This window comes from Synchiropus splendidus, chromosome 9 (genome assembly GCF_027744825.2).
Source record: "Synchiropus splendidus isolate RoL2022-P1 chromosome 9, RoL_Sspl_1.0, whole genome shotgun sequence".
NCBI lineage: Eukaryota > Metazoa > Chordata > Actinopteri > Syngnathiformes > Callionymidae > Synchiropus > Synchiropus splendidus.
The window spans coordinates 24,087,501-24,103,317 of record NC_071342.1 but is presented as its reverse complement, the minus strand read 5'-3'; the positions used below and the strand labels follow the sequence as shown (position 1 = coordinate 24,103,317).

Genomic DNA, 15,817 nt, shown 5'->3' with positions numbered 1-15,817 from the left:
CACCGTATTTATCTGCAGAGAACATTTGAAAAGGATTCAATAGATAGAAGCAACTGAAGTGGAGCAGTAATGACATATAATAATATTTTTAGATTCATTATTTGAGTTGCATTTTAACGCATGTTATCTAGCAAGTTAGCAACGTCCTGCCACGACCCGCCTGACCCCTGAAGTCGTGCTCCGCCCCTGTCTGAGTCATGCAACAGTGAGCGCTGTTGTTCCTCTGTCCTGGCTCACCTGCCAGACCAATGCGTGACATCAGGCCTCGTACCTCTGAATTGCCTGTTGGCATGTGGGGACTGGAGCCCACAATTTTCAGCCTCAGTTTGAGCATGAAGGCGTCAAAATAACTGGGTCTCAGTCTGGTCCAGAGTCCTGGTCCAGGTGAGCCTCGTGTTAGGGAGGGAGAGGCTTGGGGAAGAGGTCCTCACAAAGGAAGCGTGTGTGTGTGCGCGAGTGCAAGTTAATAGCAGGAGGATTCAGTTTACTGCTGCCATGAAAACAGTTGCTGGTTCAGTGTCAGATGCCCTCCACAATCCGGCTCCATTTATTATCACCACTTAGTGTAGCGATGACTTCACCCCTCCTGAGGTCTCACAGAGAGTCGTCTCACGAGACTCGGTGACGAAAACCGTTCGACTGCACATAATGAAGACTTCATTAAAGGAGCGGGTGTTTCAAACGGATCCAGATGTGGCGGTGTTCGCCGCACTTCCCGTCCACTGGCTCTGCTGCTGCCGCCGCTCTACATCTGGCTCACATCATCCAGGACGTCACCTCTTTAGATTTTCCGATTCCCACCCGAAATGTACAGACATGGATTTGAAAATGAAGCGGCTGCTGCTGTCTCTCCTCCCTGCTCATGGTTGAAGGTGGAGATGCTCCAGCTTCAGCTCCTCCTTCAGCCTGGGATTCACCAGGTCCAGCTGACCAGCATGAAGAGGCACCTGGAATGGCTCCTCCTGATGCTCATGAGCTTCTACTCTGAGCCTCTCAGTCCAGGGGAAGTGCCTCTGTGGCCTTGTGTCCGCGGCCTGGGTCACCAAGGGTGAGGGAAGCAGCACCCAGACCCCCCTGCTGCTCAAGCTCCACCCCTTTCTCCCAGAGTAGAAGTGCCCTTTTAGCTGAAAAACCCCCTTTTTCTTAAGAAAAATAGTTACTATACGATTCGATTATAAACAATAAGAAGTACGATTTTGGTTCAAGAATCTAGGGTTGAGACCATGTGGGGAGCCTAAGGCTCCGCCCCCTCCATTCAATTAGGCTCAGTTAGGCTCGGAATGAAAATGAATGGAAGTCTATGGGGAGATCAAAGCTCGTTTCTGGTTAACATACAAATCCTTTCATTTCATGTCTGTGTGAATCCAACTTCGCAGGTTCATTTTGCTGTGTAGCTAATAAGTTTCAAGAACCATGTCTTGGAAAATACTTTCCTGGTTCGCCGACTGAGGATGGTGAGGCAAGGGTTCCTGTGATTACCTTTGTTATTCTTTATTTAAATGTAATTATTATTATACTAGTTTTACTTTTGTTGTTGTTGATGATGTATGGACCACCCTTTTCTGTCTTCAGTAAAACAAGCCTTGGTCATGTGTGTCATGAAAGTTTGTTATACATTTCTTTTGTCTAAAATCAATAAAGTAAAAAAGTAAAATTTTCTGGTCGACTTTGTCTCATGCCCAGCTTCACACATCTGCTGTACCTCAGTTTAAAGGATCAGTCGTGATGTGAGTTATGTATGATGACTAATTCATGGTATATCTGGGCTACAAATAGAATGTGGCACAGCAGGGTCCGACTGCTCCGGCGCTCAGGCAGATGCTAAAGCTACTAACAGTCTCTCTCTGACGGGCTTGATACCCAGAGTTTGGGCCGTTTGTCCTCTCTGTGAAGTGCCTTTTGTTTTGGAAGCAACTTCAGCGGGTGACACTTGACCACAGTCCCTGCCTTCCAGAGTCGTGTGGAGCGAATCCAGGTTCAGCTCTGCCGTCCGCCGGACCCACCGGACCCACCGGACCCGCCGGACCCGCCGGACCCGCCGGACCCGCCAGTCTGCAGCGAACTCTGGGTCCAGAGGGACGGAAGCTGTTTGGCGTTCCAGGCTCCTCCATCAGGCCTGGCAACAGAGGAAAACTTTTGAAGAAGTGAGCACACACTCACACACACTTGATTCATCGGGTCCACTCCGCCAGTGCTGCTGCTTTGTGATACGCTAAACATTCTGTAAACATTAGCCTGCGCCTGGTTACCGTCGCCATGGCAGCGTGACAACAGCGCCAGGCTCGGCCCCTCAAACACGGGACGCTGCTGTTATTTAATATTTGGCCACGCATGAGCACAGCATGTTTCTCTCACATAATCCTGTCGCAGCAGTCAAGACTTCTGCATGCGGCGCTCAGCTGTTGCTATGTTTTGGTCTTATCGCGCGACAACAACAACACAGAGAGAGAACAGTTGCAGCCTTGTGACCTCTGAGCATGACACGGCAAACGTATGCAGCAGCCAGCCGCCCCACTTTCCCATGCACCATGCAACAGAAGTTTTCATTTTGCAACGTCCAATGAACTTTGTGTGCATTAAACACGTCACTCCGACGTGCTTGAGCTGACCCCCACACAGCAAGGTCAAAGGTCGGAATGTTTGCGCCACCATTTGTTTGAAATGGTGATGAAATGGTTAATCATCATTCGACTTTTCGGACTCACAAGTGTGAACTGGCCAACTCTGGCTGTGTCCCTCGGTCAACGCTCCCTCAGTCATCTGGGTGTCGCTAGCTCTTGTCTGCTAACAACTGGGAAATTTCTGTGTCATTTTCAGGTATTGTCTATCTGGTGAATCACCAAGGTTTCGTCTGCGTTGGTGGTGAGCTGCGGCTCCTCTTCACACCTGCCCCCTGCTGTCCGACTGAGTTGACTGCGAACAATAATAATTCATATGCTAAAAAAAAGTATTAAATGAAAGTCAAGGTTGGACCTGTCCGCACAGCCATTTTGGACTGATCTCATTTGAATAACTTGTTGTCTGTCCTGTCTTCCTCTCTCTGTGTAGACATGAACCTCCTCTCCATCATGACTTCCTGACGTCAGTCAGGGCTTCCTGCCTCTTTTCATTAACTTGGCTCTGAATACCTCTCCGATGTCTTCTTTCAAATAACAACAAACAAGCGAAACAGGGTTCAGAACTGATTGAGAATGAGTCAGAGTTGTGTTTTTACTTTGTCGCAGCCAAACTCGACTCTGCTCAAGAAGTTTGAGTTTGTAGCTTCTTCTACTGTGGCCTGAAGTGGACATAAAGCAAGTCCCAATGATTGACATATATTTAAAGAAGTGTCATTTTTAAGCCCGGGGCGCCCCCTGGTGAGCTCTGGACATGTAAACGGTGTTTCATGAAGCCTCAAACGCTCCGACAGGAGCGCTCTGCCTCACATTCGACAGCAGACGGGACGCTGCTTCCCTCAGGCTCTCGGCCATCGACGTGTCCGAAGCTCCTTCCAACTTGGTTCATGTGTGGCTGTGTTTTATTGTGGATTCATTCTCAGTCTGGTGCGAAAAGCATGACACCAAAACAAAGAGCCATTGTTCAAAACACAATCATCTGAGAGGCTAAACTTCTCATGCTCTCAGACCTGAGTCACTGAAATCCCTGGAGCTGTCGGACTCATCAAATCCATCCGCTCATTCTGAACTCTGATTTTGACTCAAAAAACAAAATGAAATCAATACAAATGCTCCACCAAGATAATAATCTAACCAGACGCTTCAGTTTCTATCATCGAAGGAATACCATTGTAAATGACCATCCCAATAATTCATGCCAAATCCCTCCGTAGGGCCACGTTATATTCACAAAAGCCTTGGTGCTTCACAGTTCTGGCTCCCACCCAACTGCATGATGGGAGTTGCAGAGCTTAAAGCTGTGACCCCGCCCCCTGAAAAATGACCTTCAGTAGTTCCCCCTGCATCAGAGTCCACTTGCCTGCCGCAGCAGCTGTGTGTATACGAGTCATGCTCGGTCACTAAACAGCCCTGTGAGTGTTTATATCAGCAGACAAATGTTTGAGTGTGAGTGGGAGGGAAGAGCCAAGGTGGGACCCGTCAGACACACACAGCCTCACACTCACTCACAGGGCCGGTGAGTGTGTGTGTGATTTAAAGAAGTCGCTCAAGACTCTCTCAAGAACACGTGTGCGTCCGTATATCCACACGCACCAACACGCACACACCTTACATAATGGCGAGCATATTTTAATCTGTTTGATCCCTCCTATTTGCGTTGCCACGGATACGGCACCAACACTGCTCTGGGAGGTGGCGAACGTTGAGGCCGCAGACACACCTCGCTTTGATTCACGGCAGCTCTGATGGATGTTTTGACAAGCGCTTCGCTGCCCGGGAGCCAATGAGCCGCACTGGTGTGTGAAGCGCACACACACACACACACACACACACGACGGTGGTCTGATTACTACCTGAAGGGTGTATCCTGCTACTACTTGTGTAACATTACTGTTGGTTTTGGCAAAGCTATTCATGGCCATCTAAACTGCTCTGGACACATTAGCATGAGCACCAGTTCTCCTGTGGACCAAGGCCAGGGTTCAAGAGTGGAAGCACCTAGCTTTAGCTCGTACCATTATGACGCAACTCTTTCCTTCCTTGACAAATACACTCGCTATAGTGCAGAGATTTGCCTTGTGTCCTCCTGAGGCCACTGTAGCTGGAGAGTCTGCAACTGCGCTGACTGCAAGCATCAACAATTGAAGGACCATATTTCAAAAGGTGACTCCATCTAGTGCCGAGCTCTTACCTTTCTTGATTAAAATACAGATGTCTATCCCAAACTTGTGGTTTGTCCCTGGATTTCTCTCTCACACTGAGAAGGCAGAGTTGTTCGACGTGGGATGGGAACCAGTTTGTTCCTCTTCTGCAGCCTCTGCTTTTGCGAAATATGGGCGCGATAATAAACACTGCGTGACCTGTTTATCTCTCAGTTATGCCTTCCATTTTTAATATTTTCTCTTATTTTAGCTGTAGTTTGTCAATGCTGATATTAAGTAATGATTCAGGCGTTTCACTGTCCAACAAAGGGATTTCTTGCTGACAACTGAAGTATCTTATTGTAACCTCGTGTCATTTATCAGATTAAGAGCACGGGTGAGAATCTCATCAATATAATAATAATACACTACTGTCATATTTTTAAATTAAATTAAATTATTCCACTAGGTTTTGGGTCAAGCGGCAAATTGTGGCCAAATTCAGTATTATAAAATCAATAAATAAAATAAATAAAAGAGGACCTGTGGTGGTGTCGGAAGAGGAGGGCACTTTATTTACTGCTCAATATTTGTATTTCTAATGTGACTATATCACAAAGCAGGTCTCGTGCTGTAGCGTGAAAGATGTCTGGTTGAAATGCCGCTTTTATTGACCAAAATCCACATAAAACAAAGAAAATATCTTTATTTTATCCATTTTAAAAAGTCAATCTGGAGCAAATCCAGATGCAGCAACAGGTTGTTTGTCCATCGACTGTGCCGCTCTGTATCTGCAGAATCTGTTCTCAGGACGAGGAAGAGTTCACATGCACTGTGATGTGGATAAAGATAGTGGTCAATGACGGCAACAGTGACAGACATTTTCCATCTCTCCTCCTCCCAGGCCGTGTCAATGCGAGAGTGAAGTGAATACAAGCGTGAAAATGGAGACAAAGAGACACAAAGACTTAAGGCAGAGAAGCTAATTGTTGGTGGTGAGTTCATGAAACCTCTTCATGAGTGACAGACTGGAATCAAGTCACTGTTGTTCTGATGCAAATGCTTCTTTATTTATGGCAATTCAAGTTCTCTACAATTAATGCTTTATAGTGTATAATTATTGATGATTATATAATTACTTATAATTACAATTTTATTAATATTGGAGCACCACAGTGAGTGTGTGGTCTTCTCTTCATCTACACACTTCCTTGGTAAGGTCTTTGAACAAATACCTGACCTGCTGTCATTGTGAGTCACTAGGAAGCTAAAATAACTCGTGTGCTTGGGCGGGATGATTCTGCCGTGCTGGCAAATGACTTATCAGTGCCACTGAAGTTGAACGGACGCCATCAGATGTCTGAACTCATCATGCGTGGCCGATGCTGCGTTGTCTCTGACACGCTGGCCGTGGCTCTAAATACCCCAAATGAGTACCAGTAAGTGTAAGTTCAATTGAACATGAAGTGGACACCCTGCGTTTTGTTTCATTCTCACTTATAAATATTTATAGCTCCACTCATTCATGTCATTATTTCCCCTAATTATAGCAGTGGTTTGTTCATGCAGACATGGAGTAATTATTCTGGTAATTCTTCTCCTTTAAAATGTTTTTTTTTTATTCATGGAGGCGAATGATGATGATGCAAAAATTACCTTCATGACAACAATGACGATATGATGATATTTTTTTTTCTCAAGAGAAAACTTCATTCCAAAGCAACAATAGTAACCGTGAAGGAAACATGAGTGACCATAAAAGCGATATAAAAAAAACCCCATCATACACATCATCGTAGAGCGACGCTTGTCAATATTCGCGTTTACGTATTTGAAAACCACAAGGACCATCATCCCTTGCGGCCGCGTCACCGTGTTTTTCCCTCTGGCCCCGCCCACACCGCGCGCTCCTGGCCGGAGACCGTCTGCGCTCTGTTTACAACAAAGGACGAGGCGACGAGGAGCGTCTGTCACCTCCGACCAAACACTGGATTCCTGCCTCACCGTCCACACTCCCAACTGTCCGCCGCTCTCAGGTTGCAGCCCGCGCCGCGCCTGTCGCGCACAGTGATTTATTTGCGCGCGGCGTCGCTTTATTTTGTTTTATTTTTCCGGCCACAACAACCAGCTGGGTTTTAAATCCGCTCTCGTGCCGGTTAGCTTCGCTGCTAACAGTCAACGCTGCCACACCGGAGACCCAACGGTGAGTAACGGAGGGCACGACGGACATTCATGCTGCTTATCGATCCTCTTGTTGTGGCGAGAGGCTCGCGCTCCCGTGCAAACATCGATAACTCTACCCTGGAGCTCTGTGTGGCTGTCTTGAGTCGGTGCGGGGCGCTTCCACGCACCTGCCTCTGGATCGCTGTGAACCGTGGCTGCATCCTCTGAGCTGCCTCACTCGGGGAATCATTGCCTGATAAGGAGAGGGCTTGATCGTCAGTTAGGGAGCCCCCCTGCCCCCCACCTCCCTCCAGTTCAGCCCGTGGTGAGGAGATATGATCTCCTACTTCCGAGGGCGAGGGAACTGTCACAGCCCAGACGAGCATGGACTCCATCTGTGCCCCGTCACTGCTGAGCCTGGTGGCTTTTGTTGACTTGTCGGTTGGATGACGGATCAGCAAGCTGACTTCTTCTGTTGCCCTCTGACCTTTCCACCTGGACGGGATGTGGCTTCCCTCCTGTAGACCATAGTGTGTGGTGAAGCAGAGACGTGGTGGAAAGCTGAGGTGAGCACACTGAGGTTTCTCCCTCCAGGGTTGGAGGTGTTTGTTGGACGTCTGTGGAAACGTGTTTGTTTCATGCAGTGCCATTTTTCCGTTGACCAGTGAGCAAAAGGTGCTACTTTGGACTTAATGGAGTGTGGAAGTCGGCGCTGCTTTCAGCCTCACAACAGCCAACTTGTTCACGTTTCAGCAGCTGACGTGTTGGAAAGAAAGACGATCTCTAAACGCTGTCGCCTTCATTACGACGGGCTGAAGTGATGAGCGCAGTGTTCTCTTCTGTTTTACGTTTGCACATACTGGAAAGACAACTTTGATTTTGTGCTGAAATGCCAGGAGTTTCAGACTCTAAATGAACGATTATGTAACACCTGAAAACAGGAGATTTAATCGAGCGCTGGTTTATTGCGTAACATAGTACCAGATATTTAGCTTCAGAAACACACGTATATTTACATGGTACACTTTATATTCTACAGCGATGGGAACTTAAAACACTGCTGTATAAGTAAAATAAAGGTGGTGGAATATCTTTGAATCATCTCAGCTGCTGACAAACCATCAGTGATGTATCTGAAATGAATCTCGTTTTTAGGGCTTTTTTTTTTTTTTTTTTTAACCACAGTCACATCTTCTGTTTTCTCTGGGACTATATCGGTGAAGAGCCAGCAATTATCTTTATTCTGCTTTGTACAAGGGTCAAAAGGTGAAATATGGGCTTGGAACAGCTGCTCAGGTTCTGACAAAGAAACCCTGGATATTTAAAAATGAATTTCGAAAACAGAAAGTAGCATGTTTTCCATCATGAAAGTGAAAGACAGCTTGTTCTCTGACTTCTGTTTTGCTGAGTCAAATTCAGAAACGGGGCATTTTCACAGGTGTGTATGCTAAAAGATGTATTTTCATGATTCATAACAGGAGCTGAATTGTCGCGCCACATGTGGCTGGAATCGTGTTTTGCGTACCCTGGTTACTCACTGATCTCACCCACTGTGTTCCTCTCTGTCCTGTCCCACACATTAGAAACGGTGTCTGCTTCCCGCCCTCCACACCTCCATCACATCCTGAAGTCCAGGTCAAACCCGTCTTAACAGTCTGGCTGGTCCTTTGGCCCCGTCTGACGCGCAACTGTGCCGCCACAGAAGCTCTCGACATCAGAAATCTACTTAGCCTGTAAATAGCACAGGGGTTTTGGGGCTTCTGGATTTGAAAGCAGCAGAACCAAACGCTCCCGGCCAGATGGTTGTCTCGCTGTACTGCACCGTGTTTAAGTGACGGAGGACGGCTCTGCTTTGTTTCTGGGCTGAGAATCTGAATAGCGTTTGTCATTGTTTATGTGATGATTTTAGCTCACTGTGCATCCGAGAGATTTTCTGTTGAGATGATTGTAGACTGAGGCACTGTAGTTCAAGCTTCTATGTTCCTCATTCGACTTGTTGGACTCAGTGCTGCTCTGATGTGCACCGTGGAGGAGGTCAAACCCGGTCAACAGAGTGAGAGACTCCTGTCAGCAAAACGACTGCTCAGAGGAAACCCATGCTTGGCACGCAGTTCTGTGCTGTAAAAGCATATCTTCTACACCCAAAATAGACCATGAAACGTTGAAATGCTTGCATTCAGACAGAATCTTAATGGGCACTTGGGAACGTCATACTTGTTCCCGTGTTGGTTTGTGTTGGAAGTGATAACTGCAGTTATTTCTGAGTGTGTGTGTGTGTGTGTTCTGGACTGGGTGTCTCAATTTCAGGCAGGAAACTGGAGCTGATGGTGTCAGACAGGAAAACAGTGTGGGCTCTGATGTCTTAATGGAGGCCCAGCGCTGCTGTATCGCTAGTAACCCCGGCCTGCGGGGACTTGGAGAGGCCTTACTGTCTCGACCGGGACTTGATTCACCACCTCTGACGCTTGCCATTAAAAATAGACTCGCGAGACTTCACACTCGGTAATGGTTTGGATTTTATGATGGTTTGTTGTGTGTTTTTCCTGCGTTTGTTACATGTTATGTTGTCAGAGTGACTCGTGGTTTATTAGTGTTTGATTTGGCTCCATGGAGACGTTATTCAGATGACCTGTTTTTAAATGTTCTGCAGTCAAAATTCTCTCTTGAAACTGCCTCCATCCCGTTTTGAACACTGGTTTTCAGGTACTGTAATGTACTGTAGCACATGCTGTGTGTTCAGAGCTCAGGGTCAGTAGCTGGCGCCTCCATGTGAATCCAGTTCGCAACCCGGTTCCAGAGCGGACACATTTCAACACGCCGGTTCCGTCTGTAAGGCACTGCTGCAACTTTTTGAAGAGGATGACGTCAAGCTCCCCTACAGGTTGCACTTGACAATAACAGGTGTAGCAAACTCTCATAGCAACGAGCTCAACAGACTTGTGACTCGTGATTACACCTTGTCCGACTCGTTCCAAGTGTGGGTTGTTGCATCGCAGTCATGTTTCTTAATATGCATGCTCTTCTTCGGTTGTTGTGAGCGCACAAGAGCGTCACAACGCCACCTACAGGTTGGGAATGTATGCGAAGTCTTAGCACCAATGACTTGAATTTTATGGTGTGCTTTCTGGGAACCAACTGGACAAAAAAGTTGCATCTTTTCGTGGCACCATAACTTCGAAGTTACAGAGGTGAGAGTGGAAGAGTCATTAAAGATGTTTGTGCCTCTGTTGGTTGCACTTGGAGCATCAAAAACACCAACCTATGTTGTTGCTTGTGCACTTGAAAGCTGTGCCTGTGTTTTGTTTGGTGCGTGTTTATGGATTGTTTCGTAGCAGAGGACTTGCTTGTCAGTCAGCAGGGGTCCACTGCTGGAACCATCGCAGCTTCCCCTCATGTCGCCGGGCTTGTCTGCGCCTTACTGTGTGCTGGCCTGTAAAACAGGATGAAGTTTGTGGGGGGATTAGGTGTTTTGGAAAATGGGTCAGACGTTGGGCACCTTTTAACGGCCTTTTTTCTGCGAGGTAGGAAAGAAGGAGTAAGAAAGAGTGGAGGCGCTGGTGTCGGTAACTGTACGTTTCTACTGGAATGATTTCATGGCTTATTTATCCACCACAGATCCCGGCTGTTTCCGACTTCATCTTCAGGCTGGTTTACAGCCAATTCCATCTCTTCAAGGCTCAAACTCACCCACCAAAATCATGTCCATGACAGTCAATGCCGAATGTACTCATGTCATGTGAATTGGTCACACTGTTAGTGGCAGGAAGTGATCGAGCTTCTACTGTGTCTTCTGTCTTTTGAGTAAAGCTTGACGTCATTGCTCATTGGTTTGAGGATATAAACCATGATACATAGATATGAACCTGTAATGTGGCACCAATGAGAAGAATAGCACAATGTTAGTGGAAGAAAATACGTAAGAATGAAATCTGCTGGAAAGTATATGAATAAAAACAAATCTATTTGAGATACGTGTTTCATATTGTTGTGGTGTTACAGCTCTCCGACTGTGACGACTGTATTCCCTTCCCGCGAACCATCACCTTACCGTGGTGGGGAGGTTTGTGTTCCTCTGTGATCCTGGGAGCTGTGTTGTCGGGAGCCTGGTGCTCCTGTTAGGGTCTCCCATGGCAAAGTGGTCTCGGGTGAGAGGACAGACAAAGAATGGTTCAGTAAGACCTCAGCACTGAGGAGGAAGCGCGTGTCTTGGATTCCAGCCCCAGTGAAGAACTCTCTTCATGAGACAGTGTGGTTAACAACACAAGATGCCGTGTGTAAAGAGGTGGGCTATGGGAGGTTTAAGGGCCACGGTAGACCTGAAGTCGTGCTGCTCTTCGCTGATCTCTGTCAGCACAGCTCTTCACTGCTCACCTTTTGTTCCTCTTGTCCCTGTTGAGTCTTGTCCAGCCTCACAGGTACTTCCACGTTCTTGAACGTTATCCAACAAATGCCCTGGACACCTGAGGATGGATGTGCTCGGCTGCTTTTGCTTTTTTAGCTTCCTTTTTTTACAGCCTTGATAGAACACAAGTGACAGTGTCCAGGCTTGTTGTTTCTTTATGGATCAGTTTGACCCCGGTATCTGCTGTCCTGCGCCCGAGGCTCCAGTTCTTATCTTGCTGGTGAAGATCTTCTAATGTGGGTCCTATTGATTCTGACCTTGGTGTCTCTTACGCAGCTGTGCAGTCTGGCTGAGTCCAGGATTTAAGGACTCTTCTCCATCAGCATTAGGTTCCACCAGTAGCTCTGCTCCGACTTAACATTTGCCATCAAGCTCAGAACTTTATGAACTGCAGCGAGTATATGAGCGGTGTTTGCAGCTTGTTAAAGGCCCAACACTGATTCCATCAAATGTTGCTGTGATAGTCGTCGCATCGCATCATGTGGTCGTCTGTAGTCGTAAACATGACCGTGACATCATCATAGATGTTTGTAACGAGGCTTTCAGTGTCCACCAAGTGTCCAGCTGACCACTAAAACGTCTCGGATTCAGATTCTTCAGGCCAGTTTCTTTGTGTCGCAGCTTCAGCGAGGGGCTGTGGTCGTTCCCCCAGCCATTTCCCATCGGAGACGTCGTAAACCTCTGAAGGAGAAAGTCCGTCTTAAATCCCAGCAGACAGGTTTATGGTGATGTGAGGTTTTCAACTTACTTGTTGTGTTGTACATCAAACTGAAGAGATGATGTCGGTGGTGTGTTTGCTTGTGCCTGTTTTGCTTGTGTTTGTTCAACAAAGGAGTGTGTTTTGGGAAGCTTCTTCTGTTCAAATGGATGTGCTGTCATTGTATGCACTAATGTTTGACTTCACACTGGATCGGTTCTCATTTCATGTGTTTAAAAAGATATAAATATTAATATTCATCAGTTGAAAGAGGCACCTATCTCCTGTGAGGCTTCCATTTTTGGTCATTTTGCCTGCATTGATAGTGGTTGTATGGTGGAAATACGGGAACAGTTTGAACTGCAGTCAGGCTGTTTATGTCCACTGCATATTTAGCTTGAATCTGAAATAATTTTCAATCCAATGCAGTTTCTGAATATCACGAAACCAAAGTCCATGTTGAATGGCTTGGGTTTCATTTAGCTAGATTGTTGTTTCCCAATATTCTATGTGCTGGCTATATATGCCACTCGCCGAGCCACCAGAGGTGCGAACCCCAAGGGCGTTCAGGGCCGCCCCACCTGGGAAGTTCTGAAATGTGAACCCCCTGAAACTTTATTTCCTGCGCTTTGAGGGGCAGCGTCAGTCAGCTCACCAATAGCGGCGCGCTTCCATGCCACGTCGATCAATGTGCGAAAGTGCGAGTCTTGCGACTTGCGAGGTGTGGATAACCACGAGATTTCACCCAAATTAAATATGCCGCATTTGATGGCAAAGTCCTGGCTCATAATAAGAACTAGTGAAAATTAAACAAGCCGTAACGGTATATTGAGAGCATATGTTCAGGGAATGTAACCTGGAACTACCCAAGTTGCAGAGCTTTTGTGCTGCTTTCAAACTTGATCGTTGATGTAGCTGTAGCCTGTGCTTCAACATGTGTTTATTCTGAAGTTGAACAGCATGTTGGTTTCAATGTTTGCGTGGTTCCATGTTCCTTTGTTCTGTCTTCTGTCATGTATTTGTTGCATTAGCTTACGACCACACCGCCTCACGTTACATGCATGACGACGCAGGTTTTTCCACTCGCACATGCTCACTTGTGTAACTGACTAACTTGTGTGTTGGGGTCCGTCCGCGATCCCTCCGTGGACTGGAGAAGCGGCACGCCTGTGCGTCGCTGGCCCGTTTGTTGTCGCGCCGTGTTCCAGCTGAATCATTGATGAGACTGTAATTTGAACACCGACCCTCTCGTTTCTGCCTCGGCCGTCTGTCATCAGCTGGCCTCCGTCCTTCTCTCACGATGGAGTCAGGTCCGAGACCAGGGTCTGCAGTGTGAGAGGACAGTCAGACTTCACTTCTGAACCAGTAACAGATCAGCTCACCTGTGAGCTCCTGCCATGGATGTGGTTGCTGGTGTCCAGAGGCTGCATGGAGAGTTCAGAGCAGAGGTGGCCAGTTCCATTTCCTGAAGGGCCACATTATAAACTGTGACCGTTGTGAGGGGCCGCCAGGCCAAAAGAAAGGCGGCGATGTCTAAGGAATGTGACGGAAAACAAAATTTAAGTAACGAGGACGAAATGAACCATTAAGGATTCAATGGAAGGAAGGATATTAAGAAGTGCAAATATGGCATGACACCTGTATAAATATTCCACTTAATATGCGATTCAATTTGAATATAAATAATAATATAACTATAACACAAAAATCTATGAAATATTTAAAGGAAATTAATTTCAAAATATGTTTTCAATTTTATTTTAATGTATTTTGAGGAACAAAAACTACTCACTAAAATGGCAGAGGAAAAGAAATTTTAGACCTGAACATGTTATAATTACTGTTCAAATACTAATGCTAAGAAAGAAACGAGACAAAAAATTGTCAGAAAAATGACTTCTGATCAGTTGTATAGTTTTAGTCTGACCTCATGAGGGCCGCAAAAACACAGGCAAAGGGCCGCATATGGCCCCCGGGCCGCACTTTGTCCAGGTCTGCTTTAGATGATGTAGATCTGACGTTTATACTGGGTGTAATGCACAGGTTTAGTAGCCTGTTAGCTGGATTGGGGCAGATACACATGTAAAACAACAAGTCATGAAACATCTAAACACTGACCTATTAGGCCTGAAAGTCCCTGAAGTGAGAAAGTGAAAGTGGATGCAGTAGATGAAGGGACAGCTGGCCGTTTCAACAACATACTGGTGTGCTGTAGCTGCCTGAGCCAGATGCAGCGCAGTACCAGATGGTGATGGAGCAGGTGAGAGAAAGCCATGAGAAAGGCTGGTGCGCTCGTCTCTGCTCAGAGCGTCCCTCTCCTCGCTCGGTGGATGGAGAAGGGCGACATATTTTGGGCTGACCTGTTGCTGTAAACACGCGGCGGCAGGTCAGGAATGGAAGCGTGCGTCACGGTGGCACAGTGGCCTTTTCCCTTTCCTCTGTGTGGACGATGATCCCGGCTCAGCCGCTCTCCAGGCTCCGTCGGCACCGACACAGCAAGTTGCTTGTTCGCTCGCACTAGTTGGCCGAGGTTAGTTTGTCAACAGTTGCGTGTTGCTATAGCAACGGCTCTGCTTCGTTCCTTTGATGAAAGCGTGGCAGCTGTTCGTCCTTAATCAAAGAGGTATAAAAATGCCTGCAGATTGGACTGTAAATCTATAAAAGAGTGCAATATCTGCAGAGCTGCGCGCCTCAGCTGGCTGCACATGAGCGTTCTTGTCATCTATTAACAGACATGAATCCGTTTCCTGTCTAATAAATCACTACAGTTTGATACAGACTTCTGACACAGACCAGAACCAACATGGGGTTCATGACAAGTCAGAGGTCATCTGTGGATCTGCTGCTTCAGATGAAGTGAAACTGACAGTGCTTGGACTTATTTTGATAAATAAGGTGGAGTGGTGCCGTCAGGACGGCGCTGTGTTGGGGTTGTGTGTCGTATATATGCCAGGTCAATATATCACCGGCGTGATTTCTGACCCCGCGGCCTGGTAGCAACAGGCTAAGTGGTGGACGATGAATGTTCCCTGACCTTGGTTTGGCGGATGGACCCGGCATTCTTCACAGATTCTCTTGATGCTCTGAGGGAAACTAGTGGTGTGTTTTGATAAGTCCTCCGAGTCCTCCACCTTCGACTTGCTCTGGGAGTGTGAATGTGTGTGGTAATTCTCTACATGGTTTCTAGATGTTTTAAAAAGCTACAGCAACAACAAACATGGAGGAATCCCCGAACAAAAGCAAACAAAAGCATCTGTTTGCTTTTGTTCTTCGCTACACGATGGCCACGGTTTCCACCACTCTGAATGGACTTGACATTCTTATAAAACTGAAATTCTTATACAAATATTTTCACGACATTGAAAGAGCTTTACTTGAAATAAGGTGATATAAAAACTTCAATATAGCCACCATCGTGATGTATTGTTCTACTGTCAAACTGATGCAAAATCAACAATATTTTGTTGTTTAAATGTATGTGTGGCTCCATCATTTGATTCAGCCATATACCACATTCATTCAAGTAAAAAAATGTGGAGATTCATTTTTTAAATCGAATCCCACCACTAATAAAACCACAAATGTTTTGCGGGTAAAATAAGAGTAAAAAGAATTTGGAGATATACACTATTTACGTATTCCTGTGTTGTGCCTCTGATTATTTACAGTAAAAATATTTTTCTGGATGGATCTGTCCATTAAAAGTAGTTTTGTGAGTAAATAAAAGTTAAGAGAAAAAAAAAACACAGCATCATGTGCAAATAGAGAAATGAATAGGAATAAGACAAACCAGAGTTGA

At 46.3% G+C, this 15,817-nt stretch overlaps 1 protein-coding gene across 2 annotated transcripts in view; it reads left to right on the top strand.

Annotated features, from left to right (window-relative positions):
- The first annotated feature begins 6,810 nt into the window (after nt 1–6,810).
- peli1b (pellino E3 ubiquitin protein ligase 1b) overlaps nt 6,811–15,817 on the top strand; it is a 30,209-nt gene continuing 21,202 nt past the window's right edge. Inside the window, exon 1 of one of the 2 annotated variants that reach the window (XM_053874232.1) lies at nt 6,811–6,959. The gene's annotated coding sequence lies outside the window, so the exon portion shown is untranslated. Of the gene's footprint in view, nt 6,960–7,304; nt 7,486–15,817 lie in introns of those variants that run through there. The other variant, XM_053874233.1, reaches the window with a different exon arrangement.